The sequence below is a fragment of the Nerophis ophidion genome, linkage group LG05 (assembly GCF_033978795.1).
Source record: "Nerophis ophidion isolate RoL-2023_Sa linkage group LG05, RoL_Noph_v1.0, whole genome shotgun sequence".
NCBI classification, from domain to species: domain Eukaryota; kingdom Metazoa; phylum Chordata; class Actinopteri; order Syngnathiformes; family Syngnathidae; genus Nerophis; species Nerophis ophidion.
Window position 1 is genome coordinate 15,803,909 of NC_084615.1, and position 21,348 is coordinate 15,825,256.

The window sequence follows — 21,348 nt, forward strand, 5'->3', positions numbered from 1 at the left end:
CAGGAACTGAAACCAGAACCCTTCAACTGGAGTCAACAGTCTTAACCACAAGGCTATCCTGGCTCATGTTAAAGTTATTTTTTTCATACATAAATGTAATCGAGGACTCCTGGCTCAGTAAAGTATTATGAGGTGGAAAAAAATGCTGTCAGCTAGAATGGGGTTCGAACCTAGTACCTCTTATTCCAAGTCAGCAGTTTTAACAACTGAGCTATCTTTGGCCTTATGAAAGATGGATTTTTTACCATACACAATTGTTATCTACGACCCCTGGCTCACCAAAGTATGATGAGGTAGGGCAAAAATACCATCAGCCACAGTGGGATTTGAACCCAGTACCTTCCAATCTGAGTAAGCAGTTTTAACCCCTGGTCTATCCTGGATCTTGAGAAGAGTTGATTGTGTTCCATACACAAATGTCATCGAGGACTCCTGGCTCAAGTGAAGTATGATGAGGTGGAAAAAATTGTCGCCAGCTAGAGTGGGGGCTGAACCCAGTACCTCTCAGGCCAAGGTAGCAGTCTTAACCATTGAGCTATCCTTGGTCTTGCTTAGAGTCAATGTATTTCCATTCACAAATGTTATCTACGACCCCTGGCTCACCAAAGTATGATGAGGTTAAACAAAATACTGCCAACTGGAGCGGGGTTCATACCCGGCACCTTTCGTTCTAAGTCAACCATCTTAACCACAAAGCTATCGTCAGTCTTGCGAAGATTAGATTATGGTCCATACATGACTGTAATCGAGGACTCCTGTCTTAGTAAAGTATCATGAGGTTGAACTATATACTGTCAACTAGAGCTGGGTTTGAACCCAGTATGAGTTCTCCTGGGTACAATTAAAAGAAAATAGGTTAATTGTATTTGGATTAAAAAAAAGTTCATTAAATTACTATTTTAATATTACACAGTCACCTGGAAGCCTCCAGCCGGTTTTGTAAGTTGCACGTCAACCCAACCAAGATTCGAACCCAGCATCCTTCAACACAGCACCCTTTAACCGGAGTCATCAGTTTTAACCACTGGACTATCCTGGACCTTGTAAGGATTACCTACCTTAAAAACAACTGGAATTCAGATTCAAAACTACTAAACGGCCACTGTTCCCAAGATCCCCGCGACCCCAAAAGGGAATAAGCGGTAGAAAATGGATGGATGGATGTTCCCAAGATCTGGAATATATTACAGTTAAATGCCGACCATTCCATTTATCCAGGGAGCACTCTGCTATCCTGATCACTAACGTGTATATAACTCCTGATGCTAACGCTAGCACGGCGATAGCTCTGCTGCACGATACAATCAGTGCACAACAGAACAAATATCCTGACCCAGCCCACATCATAGCGGGGGACTTTAATCATGCCGACCTGAGAAAGGTGCTCCCCAAACTACACCAGCATGTGAAGTGTGCTACGAGGGGAGCTAACACACTGGACAAAGTCTATTCCAACATAAAAAACAATAATAATAATAAAAAAATATAGAGCCAAACAACTACCCCAATTAGGGAAGTCTGACCACATGTCCCTGTTCCTATTACCAGCTTACATACCAATAAGGAGAAGTGCTCCTATCACAACCAAAACAGTCAAAACATGGCCAGAGGGAGCCATGGAACAGCTGCAGGAATTCTTTGAAACAACAGTCTGGTCAGTTTTTGAAAACTCAGACTTAGAGCAGTACACAGCAGCGGTCCTGAGTTACATCAAACACTGCATAGACACTGTCACAGAGGACAAGCACATTCAGGTCTACCCCAATGGGAAGCCCTGGATGAAAAAAAAGTACAGGGCTTACTCAAAGAGACAGTGCCTTCAAAGCGCAGGACCAGGCATTCTACACTGCTGCCAGAGTCAACCTGAAGAGAGGTATGAGAGAGGCAAAAGCCGAGCACAGGAGGAAAATGGAAGACCACCTGCAGAGCAACAACACCAAGGAGGTATGGAAAGGAATACAACACATGACCAACTTCAGACCCAGTGGCCCTTTGGCTGACGGCAACGCCTCTCGAGCGGGGGAGTTAAACAACTTCTTTGCCCCTTTCGAGAGAAAGACACCTGCAGCCGTCACAACACCCCCACCTAACACCCACAGCAGCCTTACCCTTATAATGGAGGAGCATGAGGTGAGATGCACACTGAGGGCGGTGAACCCGAAGAAGGCTACGGGCCCAGATGGGGTCCCGGGACAGGTACTGAGGGACTGTGCAGACCAGCTGGCTGGAGTATTTGCTAAGATCTTCACCCAGTTCCTCTCTCAGGCCGTCATCCCATCATGCCTGAAGACCTCCACAATAATCCTGGTGCCGAAGAAGAACTCCGTCAGCTGCCTGAATGACTACCGTCCAGTTGCACTTACACCTACAGCCATGAAGTGCTTCGAGAAGCTGGTACGGACCCATATCACCTCAGTCCTGCCTCCAGAGCTCGACCCACACCAGTTAGCCTGCAGAGCCAACAGGTCCACAGGCGACGCCATCGCCACTGCCCTACACTCCTCTTTGGGTCACCTGGAGACAGGGGGGAGCTATGTGTGGCTGCTTTTTGTGGATTATAGTTCGGCATTTAACACCATAATACCTGACAGACTGGTTTCCAAACTGTCAGAGCTGAGTCTATCGAACTCCATCTGCATGTGGATTAAGGACTTCTTATCCAACTACCCCCAGAGGGGGCAGTTGGGCCGCCACATGTCATCGAGCCAATACCTCAGCACCGGCTCTCCACAAGGCTGCATGCTGAGCCCCCTACTCTACTCCCTCTACACATACGACTGCACACCTGCCCACTCCAGCAACTCCGTCATCAAATTTGCAGATGACACCACCGTATTGGGGCTCATCTTGGAGGGAGACGAGGTTGCATATCGGGGTAAAGTGGAGAAACTGTCGAAGTGGTGTGTAGTAAACAACCGGGCCCTGTACACCTCCAAGACCAGGGAGCTGGTCATAGACTTCAGGAGGAAAAAAAACAGACATCCTGCCCCTGGTCATCAGTGGTGACTGCGTGGGGAGGTTTCTCCGACTTCCGCTTCCTGAGGGTCCACCTGGTCGATGACCTATCTTGGAGCACAAACACCACGGCTACCATCCAGAAAGCACAGCAGAGACTGCACTTACTGAGAATACTCAGGAACAACCACCTCTCATAGGAACTGCTGGTGTCCTTATACCGGTGCTCCATTGACACCATCCTGACCTAATGTATTTGCGTGTGGTCCAGCAGCTGCACGGCCACAGAGAGAATGGCGCTCCCGAGGGTTGTAAAGACCGACCAGAAGATCATCGGATGCCCCCTCCCCTCCCTAGCTGACCAATACAGCTCCCACTGTCTCAGGAAAGCACAGAGCATCCTAAAAGACCCACAGTCACCTAGAACTGCTACCCTTGGGCAGACGCTATAGGGTGCTAATAGCGGGCACCAATGGACCAAAAAAAAGTTTTTACCCAAGAACCATAGCAGCATTAAACAGGCACTGAGTGAGCACAATGTGTCCATCATGTCCTTGTGTTTCATGTCTTTTTATGGGGGTTTTTCGGACTGTAATGTGCAATAATGTTATATGTGTATATATATATTTTTTATATATATATATTTTTTTTACCTTTTTATATTACAAAATTATTGTGTATGCACCTTAGGGGATCTGCTCCAATTCCGTTGTTCTTTGAACCTATTCACTGCAATAATGAAAATAAAACTCTATTCTATTATATTCTTTTCATACACAAATGTAATCGAGGACTCCTGGCTCAGTAAAGTATGATAGAGGTGGAACAAATCACTGTCATACCCAGTAGCCATACATTTTCATGCCCTAAAATTAGAATAAGAAAAAAGAAATTAGAGTGAATGAGACGGACTACACTTACAATAAGAATGAGGGTAGTGTAATGGTTAACACTGCTTCCTCTCAGTCAGTAAAACTGTTTTCGAATCCATAACTTGGAATTGTTACTCTTTTTTTGTTTCACCTATCATAATTAAATTATTGCATGTGTACAATAAGAAAAATCGTGTTGCAACAAAACCCAGGATAGCTCAATGGTTAAGACTGCTGCCTCTCACACATTACTAGTAGGTTAAAATCCATAAATTGGAAAATCTATTTTTTTTTCCGCCTATGTCATAGTTTAATAATTGCATTTGTGTATGAGCAAAAATTACATCTTGCCAGGATCCTGTATGGCTTATGTGTTAAGACTGCTTCCTTTCACTCTGAATTACTGGGTACAAATCCATAACTTGGAAGGTCTTGTGTTTTGTTTCACCTCTATCATTGTTAAATGATTAAATTTGTATATGAGCAAAAATCATCTCTTGATGGAACCCAGGATACCTCAGTGGTCAACACTGTGGGCTCTAAATACAGGGGTACCGGGTTTGAATCCCAATTGGTTTGATACCTGCAATGTCAATTCCATTTTTACACTTTCCATCATTGTAACTGAGCTACTGTGTGGCTGTGGATCATACAATTATCGTCTAAGTGTAACTTAGGTTCGACATTAAACTCCACCTCAATTGTACTTTACTGTGACGGATGTCATGATTCCATTAGTGAATGAGCCAAACTACAGGTATCGAAAGACCCAGGGTAGCTCAATGGTTAAGACAGCTGCCTCTCACACAGTGTTACTGGGTTCAAATCCATTGCTAGGAAGAGCTAGTTTTTTGTTTTGACTCAATCATAGTTCACTGATTACAATTGTATATGAGCGAAAAACAGTACTTAACGAGACCCAGGGTAGCGCAATGGTCAAGACTGCCGCCTCTCACGCAATAGTACTGTGATCAAATCCATTATTAAGAAGAACTATTTTTTTGTTTTGCCTTGATCATAGTACATTGATTGCATTTGTAAATGAGCGAAAAACAAACCTTAGAGGGGCTCAGAATAGCTCAAAGATTAAGACTGCTACCTCTCACGCAGTAGTACTGGGTTCAAATCCATAACAAGGAAGATGTTGACTTTTGTTTCGACTCGATAATAGTTCACTGATTACATTTGTATATGAGCGAAAACCAAATCTTAACGGGACCCAGCATAGCTCAATGGTCAACACCATGGGCTCCTAATACAGGGGTACTGAGTTCAAATCCCATACATGGAATCAGTAATTTGGCTGTGTGGTGTCAAAACGACATACATTGTGGGGTGTTTCTTCTCCCCCACACAGAGTGCTAGTTGTTTGACTAACATATAGTTCAAAAATTAAGTAAACACTAAAGATAATAAAAATCAAAAATAAATTGTCAAATTGTCAATGATGACACCTCAGGGGTTACCTGTGAGGGTGTGTGTGTGTGTGTGAGAATGAGTGCGCGAGTGAGTGTAATTCCTGAGGTGGGTGGGAATAAGAGTAAAAAGTTAATAATAGAGAGCGTTGACCAATGAGCTCTCCTGGGTACACCTAAAATAAAATAGGTTAATTGCAATTGGACATAAAAAAAATAGTTTATTAAACAAATATTATTATTTTTAATCTTACATTGGAGAAGTGACACAGTCACAATATGTCACCTTGAAGCCTTCAGCCAGTTTTGTAAATTACATGTCAGCCCAGCCAGGATTTGAACCCAGCACCTTTGGACCAGAGTCAACAGTCTTAACCCCTGGGCTATCCTGGATCTTGTTAGAGATACCAGCAACCAGAGAGGGATTTGAACACAGTAACTTTCATTCCGAGTCAGCAGTCTTAACCCCTGGTGTATCCTGGGTCTGGTGAATACATGATTGTGTTCGATAGACAAATGTTATTGAGGACTCCTGGTTCAGTAAAGTATGATGAGGTGGAAAAAATTGCTGTCAACTAGAACGGGCTTCGAACACAGAACCTCTCATTCTAAGTTGGCTGTCTTAGCCACTGAGCTATCCTTGGTCGAGTGAAAACTAGATTTCTTTCCATACACAAATGTTATCTACGACGCCTGGCTCACTAAAGTATGAGGAGTGGAGCAAAAATACCATCAACCAGCGGGAATTGAACTCAGTACCTTTCAATCCGAGTCAGCCAACTTAACCCCTGGTCTATCCTGGGTCCTGAGAAAAGTGGATTGTGTTCAATACACAAATGTAATCAAGGACTCCTGGCTCATTGAAGTATGATGAGGTGGAAAAAAATATTGTGGGGTTCGAAAGCAGTGCTTCTCATTCTAAGTCAGCAGTCTTAACCACTGAGCTATCCTTGGTCTTGTGAAGTGTGGATTTCTTTCCATACACAAATGTTATTTACGACACCTGGCTCACTAAAGTATGAGGGGTAGAGCAAAAATACCATCAGTCAGCTGGATTTGAACCTTGTACCTTTCATTCCAAGTCAGTAGTCTTAACCCCTGGTCTATCCTGGGTCTTGTAAACTCTTGATTGTGTTACATAAACACATGTAATCGAGGAATTCTGGTCATCTGGTCTATCATCAGACTTCTGGAAATAAGATTTTAGTCCATACACAATTGTAATCGAGGACTCCTGGCTCAGTAAAGTATGATGAATCGGAACTAAATACTGTCAACTATAGCTGGGTTTGAACCCAGTTTTACCTCTGCTGGGTACAATTAAAAGAAAATAGGTTAAATGTAATTGGATAAAAAAAGTTTATTGAATAATTACTTTTTTCATTAGATGGGAGGAGTGACAGAGTCACAATATATGTCACCTTGAAGCCTCCAGCGGGTTTTGTAAATTACATTTCAACCCAACCGGGATTCGAATGCAGCACCCTTCAACCTGAGTCATTAGTCTTAACCACTGGGTTATCCTGGGGAAAATATTTTTTCATCCACAAATGTAATTGTGGATTCCTGGTTAAGTAAAGTATGATTAGGTTGAACCAAACTACATCAACCAGAGAGGGTTTTGAACCCAGTACCTTTCATTCAGAGTCAGCAGCCTTAACCCCTGGTCTGTTCTGGGTCTTGTGAAGAGAAGATTGTGTCCCATACACAAATGTAATTGAGGACTTCTGGTTCAGTTAAGTATGATGATGTGGAACAAAATGCTGTCAACTCGAGTGGGATTTAAACCCAGCAACTCTCCATCCAAGTCAGATGTCTTAAGCTCTGAGCTACCCTTGGTGTTATAAAGGCTATTTTCCATGCACAAATGTTATCTATGCAGTGTTTCCCCCAGAAAATGTTTCATTAAGGTGGTGTCTCTCCAGGGGGAACAAATAGCTAATTAGCCTTCACCTCAAGGACTGTGAGCGAGCTGAGCTGCCACTTATGTTTCTAGAACGTCAACAAGCTCATAGTGATGTTGCTAGTAGTTGACTGAGAGGTGTTTATTATAATTTGGAGAGAGTCCGCTGCATTATGCTCACCTGCTAAACACCTCTCTGCCTGCCTCTGCCGTGAGCACTGACTCCATGCGCTCTGAATACTCACTGCTGAATGGCGGTTACCGCTCTGAATACGCACTGCTGATTGGCTGTTACATACACTCTGAATACGCAATGCTGATTGGTTACACACAGCGCGATAACAGCCAATCAGATGGTTGTGTGGATGGGACAATGCTAATATAAATACAATTAATAAAGTCGAATACAAATAAGGCAACATGAGAAGTACCCTACACTTCTCCTTTGTAAAGTAAATCTGAACAGCCACATCTACATCAACTATGTAATTTGCCTGAGAAGCTGGAAAAAACAAAACAAAAAAATAGTAATAATTAAAAAAAAAAACTTTACGCGGTGTTTCCTTGTTATTAAGGCATCTCACAGGTGTGCAGGCTAATTGGGAACAGGTGGGTGCCATGATTGGGTATAAAAACAGCTTCCCAAAAAATGCTCAGTCTTTCACAAGAAAGGATGGGGCGAGGTACACCCCTTTGTCCACAACTGCGTGAGCAAATAGTCAAACAGTGTAAGAACGTTTCTCAAAGTGCAAATTCAAAATTTACGGTCCATAATATTATCAAAAGGTTAAAAAAATCTGGAGAAATCACTCCATGTAAGCGGCATGGCCGCAAACCAACATTGAATGACCGTGACCTTCAATCCCTCAGATGGCACGATATCAAAAAGCCACATCAATCTCTAAAGGATATCACCACATGAATTCAGGAACACTACAGAAAACCACTCTCACTAAATACAGTTAGTTCGCTACATCTGTAAGTGCAAATTAAAGCTCTACTATGCAAAGCGAAAGCCATTTATCAACAACATCCAGAAACGCCTCCGGCTTCTCTGGGCCCGCGATCATCTAAGATGGACTGATGCAATGTGGAAAAGGGTTCTGTGGTCTGACGAGTCCACATTTCAAATTGTTTTTGGAAATATTTGACATCGTGTCATCTGGACCAAAGGGGAAGCGAACCATCCAGACTGTTATCGACGCAAAGTTCAAAAGCCAACATCTGTGATGGTATGGGTGTGCATTAGTGCCCAAGGCATGGGTAATTTTCACATCTGTGAAGGCGCCATTAATGCTGAAAGGTCCATACAGGTTTTGGAACAACATATGCTGCCATCTAAGTGTCGTCTTTTTCATGGACGCCCCTGCTTATTTCAGCAAAACAATGCCAAGCCACGTTCAGCACGTGTTACAACAGCGTGGCTTTGTAAAAAAAAGAGTGCGGGTACTTTCCTGGCCCGCCTGCAGTCCAGACCTGTCCCCCATGGAAAATGTGTGGTGCATTATGAAGCGTAAAATACGACAGCGGAGACCCCAGACTGTTGAACGACTGAAGCTCTACATAAAACAAGAATGGGAAACAATTCCACTTTCAAAGCTTCAACAATTAGTTTCCTCAGTTCCCAAATGTCTATTGAGTGTTGTTAAAAGAAAAGGTGATGTAACACAATGGTGAACATGCCCTTTCCCAACTACTTTGGCAAGTGTTGCAGCCATGAAATTCTAAGTTAATTATTATTTCTAAAAAAATATAAAGTTTATGAGTTTGAACATCAAATATCTTGTCTTTGTAGTGCATTCAATTAAATATGGGTTGAAAAGGATTTGCAAATCATTGTATTCCGTTTATATTTACATCTAACACAATTCCCCAACTCATATGGAAACGGGGTTTGTATATATATATATATATATATATATATATATATATATAAATATATATACAGTAATTTTTTGTTTTACACTGAATTTTAAATACCTGATTTTTTTTTTTTATTTTAATTACATTTTAAGCATAATTTGATGTAAAAAATAAAATGCAGATCACAAAATTCAAACACAAAAAACATTTCATTACAAAAATAGCTTTTGGAATAAAGACACAAACAAATCTCCACAGTAGTAATCATCAATTACAAGTCAAATATTGTCATGGTTAAAGCATGTTTACTAGTTCACAATACATTTTTTTTCTAGACAGAAAAATAACATCCTTTACACTTTTACTCCAATATTATGATGCTGCGTGAGCCAATCAGAGGCCATGATACTGAATTGGCTTGGTCCCATCTTGTGGCCAATCCTATTGTAACATATACATATATATATATATATATATATATATATATATATATATATATATATATATATATATATACATCAAATTATGCTTAAAATGTAATTAAAATAAAAAAAAAATCAGGTATTTAAAATTCAGTGTAAAACAAAAAATTACTGTATATATATATATATATATATATATATATATATATATAAATGTGTTGAAAAATTCAGTGTTGAAAATATTGCTGTTTCATAAAGTAATTTCCGGAAAATGAAAACTGAAGCGATGGATGGTGTCTCAGAAGCAGCTAATGAGGTGTCAAATTTGAAGTCACGTGACAAAACAGCATCAAAAAGGCAGATAGCTGGCGAAATTTTAACGTGTCCCGCTGGATATTTTTACACTGATTTCTTTTTTAAATGAAATATTCAGCATAATTTGATGTTATAAAAATTTTCTTCACAAAATCCGAACACAAACAATTCAGTTACGCATAAAAATCAGTGTTATGAAATTCAGTGGAAAAAAAAAATCACTGTATAACAATTCAGCGTATTTAAATCGATGTTATAAAATTCAGTGAAATAAATATGTGTATAAATATTTAGTTAAGAAAGAATCACTGCATGAAAAATTTGTGTGAAAAAATTCAGTATTTGATGGATATTTTTACACTGATTTTTTTCAATGAAATTGTCAGCGTTATTTGATATTATAAAAATACAGTTCATAAAATTCAATCACAAAAAATTCAGTTACGTGTAAAAATCAGTGTTTTAAAATTCAGTGAAAAAAACAGTGTACAAAAATTCTGTGAAAAAAAATACTGTATAAAAATTCACTGTATAAAAATGTGTCTTATAAAATTCAGTGAAAAACAAATCTTTGTATAAATATTTCTAAAAAAATCATCACAGCATAAAAATTGTGTGTGAAAAATTCAGTAATTAACATTTTGATTTATATTTTTACACATAATTTTTTTAATGAAATTGTCAGCAAAAATTGATGTTAGAAAAATACAGTTTACAAAATTCAAACAGAAAAAAATTCAGTTATGTATAAAAATCATTTTTTTTAAATTAGGTAAAAAAAATCAGTGTATAAATATTCAGTTGAAAAAACACTGCATAAAAAATTGTGTGAAAAAATGAGTCAATAAAAATTTTGATGGATTATTTTACACTGATTTTTTTTTTCAATACATTGTCAGCAAAAATGTATGTTATAAAAATACAGTTCACAAAAAATTAAGTTACATAAAAAAAATCAGTGTTTTAAAATTCAGTGAAAAAAAATACTGTACAAAAATTTGGTGTTATAAAATTCAGAAAAAAAAAAATTCAAACAAACAAATTCAGTTACATATAAAAATTAGTGTTTTAAAATTCAATGAAAAAATATTTGGTGTGAAAAAATTCAGTCCATAAAAATTAAATCAGTTAGCTGGCAAAATACAACATAATTAACATTTTCATGGATATTTTTACACTGAATTTTCATACTCTATTTTTATCCCCATGGAATTGTCAGCCTAATTTGATGTAAAAAAAAATCAGTTCACAGAATTCAAACACAGAAAAATAATCTACATAAATCCAGTGTCCTCAATGCTTTTATAATAAAGACACAAATGAAGCAGCATACATACTTTGTGGAAATTAATTTAGCACGGTCATTTTCTGGAACCAATTAACAAAATAAACAAGGCGTTACTATTTATAGTGTTGGTCTTCATTTCATCCTGACAACCAGCGTCCTCTGCAGCGGACATTTTCTCTATTTCTTTTGTCAAATGGGAAATAAATATCCCTGAAACACAATAATGCCCTGAAAAAAAGACGGCGGTTATAAGGAGGAATGTGTGTGAGTTTTCCCCGTTTCATTTTGTATTCCAATATCACAACTCCCGTTTCCATTATGACTCAGAATAGATTCTAGATTCAACTTAATTCTTCATCCAAACGGATTATGTTTATCATTATTTGGTATGGACATCATTAAAAAAAAAAATGTAACAGGTTCTAAAAGCTTCTCTTGGCTGCTGACAAGTAAACACAGATATGGCCTAAAAACATCTCATTATTTTTAAGAAACTTATTTTTTTAATTATTTAGAATTGGTTTGAATAATAATTTTGATTCATTTTTGGAGTACCACACAAAATATTGGGCATGGCATTGAATTGTTACACAGAATCACATCTTGACAGTGGTGTGTTGTCCTTCTAGCTGGCCTAACTTAACCAGAAATTAACTAACTTAACCCAAAATTAACGAACTTGTCCAGATATCATCATCATAATTAAAAATATAAGTAATTTTTAACTGACTTTCCCTAAATATGTATACATATTGATATTGTCTTCATGTCATATTATGCTCCTTCCAGTGGTGTTTTTAAATAAGAGCTGTTATCCAATCAGAATTCAGCCAGCTTCTGTTGCCATGCTGTACCAAATCTGCCTTCAGAATCAACAATGTGTGTGCACTGTAAGTGAACGGCCACATACAGTTGATAGACAATTGCCATCATATATTGACTTTTTGTTTTGTTCGTTAAAAGTTACGGAAACGATTTTCAACTCACTGAATCCTTTTGGATCGTATCGTTCTGGAAAATAATTTGCAATTAAACTTCAAATGATGCCTAATTTTCATGTCAATGATAAAAAGTACAACGCAGCAGTGATGTAAGAGCAAACTGCTGAGTCAGCATTAATTGCAGTACCACGCTTCGTATTGCACCACACATTTTCATTTGGAGACAGGTCTGGACTACAGGCAGGCCAGTCTAGTACCGGCACTCTTTGACTATGAAGCCACACTGTCGTAACACCTGGCTTGGTATTTTATTGCTGAAATAAACAGGGGCGTCCATGATAACAACATATGTTGCTCCAAAAGCTGTATGTACCTGTCAGCATTAATGGTGCCTTCACAGATGTGTAAGTTACCCATGCCTTGGTTACTAATACACCCCCATACCATCACACATGCTGCCTTTTACACTTCCACCCTAGTGGAAGTATTATTTTCCTTTTTTTCCCGGAGGACACAACTTCACAAGTTTCAAAAAAAAAAAAAACATAAATAAATGTGGACTCCTCAGACCCACAAAACACTTTTCTGCCTTGCATCAGTCCATCTTAGATGAGCTCGGGCCCAGCAAAGCCGGCGGCGTTTCTGGGTGTTGTTGATAAATGGTTTTGGCTTTGCATAGTAGTTTTAACTTGCACTTACCGATGTAGCGACCAACTCTAGTTACTGACAGTGGTTTTCTGAAGTGTTCCTGAGCCCATGTGGTGATATCCTTTACACACTGATCCAAGGTGCTTAATATTATGGCTAACGTGCAGTGATTTCTCCAGAACATCTGAAACTTTTGATGATATTACGGAGTGTAGATGGTGAAATCCCTAAATTCCTTGCAATAGCTGCTTGAGAAATGTTGTTCTTAAACAATTTACCCAGGCATTTGCTGACAAAGTGGTGACCCTTTCCCCGTCCTTGTTTGTGAACGAGTGAGCATTTCATGGAAGCTGCTTCTATAGCCAATCATGGCACCCACCTGCTCCCAACTAGCCTGTTCACCTGTGGGATGTTCCAGTTAAGTGTTTGACGAGCATTCCTCAACTTTTTCATTCGAAGCGACGCCGGGTGTTGTTGATAAATGGCTTTGGCTTTGCATAGCAGAGCGTAAACATGAAATGTCTTGCCTTTGCAGTCTATTCAATTGAATATAAGTTGAAAATGTTTTGTTGCGTTCTCCTTTTATTTACCATTTACACAACGGGACAACTTCACTGCTTTTGGGGTTTTGTACAATACGCACAGCTACACACGTTATTATTTTCCTCATTGTCCATCACTAACGCATGTCGCACAATAAGATTGCGGGCTTCCCTGTACATCATTTTGTGTGTGTGTGTGTGTGTGTGTGTGTGTGTGTGTGTGTGTGTGTGTGTGTGTGTGTGTGTGTGTGTGTGTGTGTCAGACTGTTTAAGGATCCCGCACACGTAACATTCCCATCTCTGCCTCCCCTTTCTCATTTACCGAGAGGGCGGCAGAAAGAAGCGGGGGGGAGGTGGGCGAGCGAAAGAATGAGAAAAGAAGTGATTGTGTGTGTGGGGGGGGGGGAGCGAGAGAGAGAGAGAGAGTGTTTAGGGTTGATGCGGTAAAAAACTGAAGCCTGGCTGGAGTGAAAAGGGCGAAAGAAGCCACGGCCTGCAAAGAGGAGGAGGCAGCAGATTTATGAAGCCATTGGAATGTCATTTGCAGGCAGAAATTACTGTCAGGCTTGAAGTCGCCCGAGCCTGAATCCTGTGTGTGTGTGTGTGTGTGTGTGTGTGTGTGTGTGTTTGATTGTGTGTGTCTGTGTGTGTGTGTGTGAAGCCCATGCATGACTACATGGCGTCAGAACATAACCCAGGAGCTCATATTTCATCCATGCTTGACGTCACACACACCAAAAGTGGACAGGAGGTGCAGGAAGTACAGGAGGTACAGGAGGTGCAGGAAGTACTGGAGGTACAGGAGGGAGGTGGGTGCAGGTTGGCGAGTGACAACTAGCGAGCCAGGCCGGTCCAGGTGAGAAATGGAATGGAGTAGGCAAAAGACTCTTAAGGGAGGAGAAGAAGAATGTGAAGGATGTGACTGGCTTCTAAACGCCAACACACACAGCTTCCATTTAGGGGGAGGCCAGAGGAGGAAGAGAGGCGGGCGAGCAAGCGAGCAGGGATAATCAGCAGAGATCTGAAGGCTTAAATAAAATGTTGAACATACTAGACAACTTGTCTTTTAGTAGTTAGTAAAAAAACAAAGACTCCTAATTAATCTGCTGACGTATGCAGTAACGTATTGTGTCATTTATACACCTATTATTTTGTACACATTATGAGGGACAAACTGTAAAAATGGATTATTGATCTACTTGTTCATTTACTATTTTTATCTGCTTATTTTCTCTTTCAACGTGTTCTATTTACACTTCTGTTAAAATGTAATAATCACGTATTCTTCTTTGATAGTTGACATTAGTTTTGGATGATACCACACATTTAGGTATGGATCCGATACCAAACAGTTACAGGATCATACAATAAAATATGACACCTAATAAACCAATAATAGTATGGTTAAGAAATACTGATATAAAGGGTAGGTGTCGCTCTGTTTTCTGTTTTAACATGTCCTATCCGCACTTCTGTTAAAATGTAATAATCATTTATTCTTCTCTTCTTTGATACTTTACATTAGTTTTGGATGATACCACACATTTAGGTATGGATCCAATACCAAATAGATACAGTCCATACATTGGTCATCTTCAAAGTCCTCATGTGTCCACGGACATATTTACTGACTTTATAAACATAATATAATTGTTTTTTTTAAAGAAAAAATATTTTGTGATGATAAAAAATATCATAGAAGTATCAACTAGATACACTCATGTACTTGGTATCATTACAATGGATGTCAGGTGTAGATCCGCCCATGGTGTTTGTTTACATTATGACGCCCATGAGCTATTGTATCCTCCTACGGTGTGTAGTGAAGCATGTTTAGCTATTCCTTGTCCTCCAGTGATAATGCTACTTGAAAGAAACTTACTTTATTTGTCGCCATGGAGACAAAGATTAGTGATTTATCTAGCTAGCCATGTCTTAAAGCATCTCTTCCGGAGGGTGTTTCAGTGTTCTAACTTCACTTTTATCTTGACTTTTTACACCAAAATGCGTCCGTTATCCCTTTTCTGTCTACACGCTGTGTCTGCTTGTAAGTACTCTGTGCGTGTGCGCTGCCGGACATGCTCCTCTTCTGAAGAGCGAGATGAGAGCAAATCACTTTCGGACGGCTCCTATTGCCAGGCATCGGAGGGGGAAAAAAGGAAGATGGACGGCGGAGTAGATGAAGGCGGACAGGGAGACAAAGTGAGCTGTAAAATATCTGCCCTGGAGGAAGGCGGCCTACAAAAAAGAGGGAAGTCAGAGTTGGGGAAGGAACTTGAAGGAGGGGGAGGAATGGAGAGGAGGGACACATACTGACAGGATGGATGAGACTGAGCACGCTGCTCTCACGACGATCTCATGCAGGAAGTCACATATAAGAGATACGTGTAGACTGCAATATGATGGCAGTCACACAAAAGAAGTATGTGTAGACTGCAATATGATGGCAGTCACACATAAGAGGTACGTGTAGACTGCAATATGATGTCAGTCACACAGAAGAGATACGTGTAGACTGAAATATGATGGCAGTCACACATAAGAGACACGTGTAGACTGCAATATGACGGCAGTCACACATAAGAGATACGTATAGACTGCAATATGATGGCAGTCACACATAAGAGATACATGTAGACTGCAATATGATGGCAGTCACACATAAGAGACACATGTGGACTGCAATATGATGGCAGTCACACATAAGAATTATTTGTAAAACTGCAATGTGATGGCAGTCATACATAAGAGATACATGCGGACTGCAATATGATGGCAGTCACATATAAGAGATACGTGTAGACTGCAATATGATGGCAGTCGCACATAAGAGGTATGTGTAGACTGCCATATGATGGCAGTCACACATTAGAAATATGTGTAGACTGCAATATGATGGCAGTCACACATAAGAGATAATATGATGGCAGTCACACATAAGAGATACGTACGTGTAGACTGCAATGTGATGGCAGTCACACATAAGAGATACGTGTAGACTGCAATATGATGGCCGTCACAAATAAGAGATACGTGTAGACTGCAATATGATGGCAGTCACACATAAGAGATACGTGTAGACTGCCATATGATGGCAGTCACACATTAGAAATACGTGTAGACTGCAATATGACGGCAGTCACACATAAGAGATACGTACGTGTAGACTGCAATGTGATGGCAGTCACACATAAGAGATACAAGTAGACTGCAATATGATGGCCATCACACATAAGAGATACGTGTAGACTGTAATATGATGGCAGTCACACATAAGAGATACGTGTAGACTGCAATATGTAGGCAGTCACACATAAGAGATATTTGTAAAACTGCAATGTGATGGCAGTCATACATAAGAGATACATGCGGACTGCAATATGATGGCAGTCACATATAAGAGATACGTGTAGACTGCAATATGATGGCAGTCGCACATAAGAGGTATGTGTAGACTGCAATATGATGGCAGTCACACATTAGAAATACGTGTTGACTGCAATATGATGGCAGTCACACATAAGAGATAATATGATGGCAGTCACACATAAGAGATACGTATGTGTAGACTGCAATGTGATGGCTGTCACACATAAGAGATACGTGTAGACTGCAATATGATGGCAGTCACACATAAGTGATATGTTTAGACTGCAATATGATGGCAGTCACACATAAGAGATACATGTAGACTGCAATATGATGGCAATCAAACATAAAAGATATGTGTACACTGCAATATGATGGCAGTCACACATGAGAAATACGTACATGTAGACTGCAAATGATGGCAGTTACACATAAGAGGTATGTGTAGGCTGCAATATGATGGCAGTCACACATAATTTATATGTGTGTACTGCTATATGATTCAGGTAATCAACACCAACATTTTATATGTTCCCATGGTGCTCAAAAATCTATGAAAAAGTTTTAGTAGGACTTTGGTAAGCTATGAAGCCACACCACTTGATGGATTGTACTGTGCTTCAAAATAGGAGTATTTTTATGCTGCGTGTATAAGGTAAGACATATTCTCTGCCGTTTTTTTCCGCAAATTTATGCAAAAGCAACTTGTCTTACCTTCTGGTACCTGCAGATCTGTATTTGGGATCTGCATTAATTTGTGCGCATCCGTTATTGTAGTCTGTGCCGATATAGTAGTGGATAATCTTCTTATTTTCTTCTTTCTTCTTATGTGACATTCATCCTCCACTGTTGCCATTTTTTGTATAACGAAGTGTAAAGTTATTACTTATATCTGTCAGTAAACCCACCATGAAAGCACTAAAACATACCGGTGTAGTGACTCTACATTATTCACCTGAAGAACTTTACTTATTAGAGAGTTCCAGTTGGACATCACACTGTCTGTCCTTCTTCAGACCTAGTGAAGACCGGATCAACAGCACCCCTGCTGGTGGCAGCCAAGCAGTGCACCTCCGTCTTGTCCGTGTTGCTCCAAGCCGCCCTCAGTCAAAAATCAATTGCACACACAATCAATTCTGAAAAATCAATTAATTAATTAGTGTTGAAGCGGCTTTTCCCAATTATAGCTGGAAGCATAAAAGTGTTTGAAACACTGCGGCCAAACATTGGAATAACATGTCTTCATGAAGGAAATAATAAACACTTCTCTTCTCAGGAGTGCTGCAAACATTCTCCGTCCAATTTGGCTCCGCAAACCAAGTTGGAGCTTGCAAAGGAAAATATATAAATATACTAAAGTCAAAAGTATTGAAGTTGTCACATTGTGTAAATGGTAAACAAAAAGACAATACAATGATTTGAAAATCCTTTTTAACTTATTTTCAATTGAATAGACTGCAAATACATCTACTATATAAAGCCAAAGCCATTTATCAACAACACCCAGAAACGCTTTGACTGAGAAAGTTGAGGAATGCTCATCCAAGACTTAATTTGGAACACCCCACAGGTGAACACGCTAATTGGGAACAGGTGGGTTCCATGATTGGGTATAAAAGCAGCTTCCATGAAATGCTCACTCATTCACAAACAAGGACGGTGCGAGGGTCACCATTTTGTCAACAAATGCCTGAGCAAATACTTTCAGAACAACATTTCTCAACAAGGAATTTAGGGATTTCACCATCTATTCTCCGTAATATCATCAAAAGGTTCAGAGAATGTGGAGAAATCACTGCACGTAAGCCATGATATTATGCACCTTCCATCCCTCAGGCATCAAAAAGCCACATCAGTGTGTAAATGATATCACCACATGGGCTCAGGAACACTTCAGAAAACCACTGTCAGTAACTACAGTCGGTCACTACATCTGGAAGTGCAAGTTAAAACTGTCAAAGTTTGTTTGGGACGAACCCCAAGATGCAGAGATAGAGGCAGGCATGGAGTGAGAAAACATGATTTAATTTAAAACACTAAGACAAAAACCAACAAAGGGTACAAACAAAAAGTGCGCATGTGGGCGGATAACAAAAAAAGCCCTAGCGTGGAACCTAACAGGTATCTAGCAGGAAAACAGAAGTCGTACTTGTAATAAGAAAACAAACTTGGAAGTAGGGAACAAAAGACAATAAGCTACAAACCACTATCAAATATAGCTTCCACAACGCTGCATAGACAATATATGATACGACACGACAGGTAGCAACGACAAGAGCGACATGCAATACAATAATCCAGCACTGACTGGAGGAACAAAGCAGGTAAAACAGGAGTGGGCTGATTGACACCAGGGGTGGCCAGGTGCCAATCAGCCGCAGCTGAGGGAAAACAGCACACAGGAAGCTGAACCAAAATAAGAGTGCTGACAGGAACTAAGAACAGAGGAAAAAACTAAAACACAAACAAACTGTCAGTGGCAAGCCTGACAAAAACTCTACTATGCAAAGCCAAAGCCATTTATCAACAACACCCAGAAACACTGCCGGCTTCGCTCGACCCGAGATCATCTAAGATGGACTCATGCAAAGTGGAAAAGTGTTCGGTGGTCTGACGAGTCCACATTTCAAATTGTTTTTGGAAACTGTGGACCAAAGAGGAAAAGAACAATCCAGACTGTTCTAGCGTGAAAGTGTAAAAAGCAGCATCTGTGATGGTATGGGGGTGTATTAGTGGCCAAGGCATGGGTAACTTACACATCTGTGAAGGCACCATTAATGCTTGAAAGGTTCATACAGCTTTTGGAGCAACATATGTTGTTATCCTGGACGCCCCTGCTTATTTCAGAAAGACGATGCCATTGAAAAATGTGTGGTGTAATATGAAGGCTAAAATATGAGGCGGGAGACTGTTGAGCAACTTAAACTGTACATCAAGCAAGAATTGGATAGAATTCCACTTCAAAAATGTGTCTCCTCAGTTCCCAAACCTTTACTGAGTGTTGTTAAAAGGAAAGGCCATGTAACACACTGGTAAAAATGCCTTTTTTTAAAACGTGTTGCTGCCATTACATTCTAACTTCATGATTATTTGCAAAAAAATATATATATATTTATTAAATATATTGTCTTTGCAGTCTATTCAGTTGAAAAGGATTTGTTGTATTCTCTTTTTATTTAGCATTTACACAAGGTGACAACTTCACTGCTTTTGGGGTTTGTAAATAGTTAAAAGTGGCTAAAATTAGGTTTTAGGAGGATTCTTTGCAAGACTATTAGCCACATTGACCTCTTCTTCTAGGTCCTCTATAAACGTTCTAGAAATCTTATTCAAATGTTTCCTTTTGTCAGATTTGTAGAATGTGACAAAAAACAGAACTGAGGAAAGGGATTTTTTTTTCACCTGCATTTCCAAGGTTGTGACGTTAGTCGTGGATTTTTAGTCCCTGGCGACAGCAAGGGGCGCCAGCGGGATGAAGGGCGGCCGGCGATGCTGATGATCATTGATTGTTGAAACAGTGGCAGGACGCCGCCTTCATGACACAATCAACCTGCGCTAAAAAGTACTACCAACCTGTGCTAACAAGTACTACCAACCTGTGCTACTAAGTACTACCAACCTGTGTTAACAAGTACTACCAACCTGCGCTAACAAGAACTACCAACCTGAGCTAACAAGTACTACCAACCTGTGCTAACAACTATACCAACCTGTGCTAACAAGTACTACCAACCTGCGCTAACAAGTACTACCAACCTGTGCTAACAACTATACCAACCTGTGCTAACAAGTTCTACCAACCTGTGCTAACAAGTACTACCAACCTGCGCTAACAAGTACTATCAACCTGTGCTAACAACTATACCAACCTGTGCTAACAAGTTCTACCAACCTGTGCTAACAACTATACCAACCTGCGCTAACAAGTACTACCAACCTGCGCTAACAAGTACTACCAACCTGCGCTAACAAGTACTACCAACGCAGGCCAAGGCCGCTCCCTGGGAACTGATTTTATCTGGGATCCTCCCTGCTTTCTTTATCCCACTGGAAGATTATGAGACACCTTTTTTTTTGTTGAAATCTTGTCTTTTATCTGATTTTGATTTAGGACTGAGTGTAGCTGCAGGCTTCCAGAACACAATAATACACTTTGCTGCAATTACTTTGGCTTCTTCTACTTCACTAATCTTCTTGTCTACTGGGGACTTGCTGCTGGTTGGTTTAAATCTTGTTGGGCGCCAGTGGACTGATAACCTGACACACACACACACACACACACACACACACACACTTATGTATTTCGGACCTTCTGAGAAAAATGCCTCCCTCTTTCGGACCAGCCTTTCTAGATATATAAAGAAGTGTATTTACAACATGAATAATATATACATATTATGCAAACATAAAAAAAAGTTTGTTGTGAAAAATTAGTTGGAATTTGACAAGAAAAACGTAGAATGTTGGCAGTGTTATAATAAAAGTCCTCATTTTAGCAACATTTGTGCAATATTATGATAAAAGTTGGGATATTACTCAAAACAGTATCTTAAAAGCTTAAAATGGTCGCAATTTTATGAAAAGAGTCATAATTTTACTCAACAGAAATCACAATTTTATAAGAAAACTTTAAAATGGTGGCAATATTATAATAGTTATCTGAATTTTTACTTGGCAAAATGACTTGAAAAACTGAACATTTGTGCAATATTTTGATAAAAGTTGCCATTTTACTAAATATGAGTCAGAGTTTTACAAGAAAAGCTTAAAATGTTGGCAATTTTATGAAAGGAGTTGTAATTTTACACGACAAAA

The 21,348-nt window shown here is 39.6% G+C and overlaps 1 protein-coding gene across 1 annotated transcript in view; it reads right to left on the reverse strand.

Annotated features, from left to right (window-relative positions):
* The window catches only part of flrt1b (fibronectin leucine rich transmembrane protein 1b), a 162,278-nt gene that overhangs the window by 74,914 nt on the left and 66,016 nt on the right, over nt 1-21,348 (reverse strand). The gene's annotated exons all lie outside the window — the stretch shown is intronic.